Source organism: Colobus angolensis, unplaced genomic scaffold (assembly GCF_000951035.1).
Source record: "Colobus angolensis palliatus isolate OR3802 unplaced genomic scaffold, Cang.pa_1.0 Scaffold2, whole genome shotgun sequence".
NCBI lineage: Eukaryota > Metazoa > Chordata > Mammalia > Primates > Cercopithecidae > Colobus > Colobus angolensis.
In genome coordinates this window covers 25,145,842-25,146,611 of record NW_012115154.1, presented here as the reverse complement: position 1 = coordinate 25,146,611, position 770 = coordinate 25,145,842, and positions in this window count along the sequence as shown.

The following is a 770-nucleotide window of genomic DNA, read 5'->3' as shown; positions in this document are numbered from 1 at the left end:
CAGGAGACCGTCTTTCCCCGCTCCTGCCCGGGGGTCACAGCGGCAGGGCTTCCGAAGGATGACGGGCCCTACGGGTTTTTCAGGGCCGAGGTGTGTGGGCCTCGACTCCCGCAAGCCCACGGGCATCCCTCGGCAGCGAGGAAGAGCTTTGTCACCGAGGACCCGCTCCACTGAGCAAGCACGTGGGCGACGTCTGCAAGCCGACTTTGGTCCTGCAGGCCAGGGCGCCCATATCTGTCGTCTCCGCCTTGACTGTGGCAGGGGCTCCCAGCGAGGATTCGTGGAGGCCAAACTCACACTCACATGCGCGTTTACACCCCCACGTCCCCGCACACACACCTGAAAATGCGGGGCCTTCCCAGTGCAGATAAGGTTCGACCTGCGGAGCTTTGGCCACGGGACAAAACCCTCCCCTGCTGCGCCCTGGAGACCCGGGAGCAGGGAGGGCTTGGGAAACACCACGGTCTTCAGCGCGCTGCCGTCGCCTCGCAGAGCGGCCAGGTCTGCGCTCAGCATGGGCGCTCAGGAGCGTGGAACCACCGTGCTCCGCGAGGCAGACGTGGACCCACGCCAGCGCCGACAAGGAGGCCGGAAAGGACGCGCGCAGCTGGCTCCAGGGACCAACCAAGTCCGGAGGGGGCCAGGTGCCACGGGAGCGGGTCTTGGGCCGCCGCGGGGCTCTCCAGGGCCCCGGGGGTTGCCAGTGCCCGCCGTCCGGCTCCGCACCCAGGGAAGGGCGGGCAGAGGCCCCAGTTTGGGCCTCGGAGTAT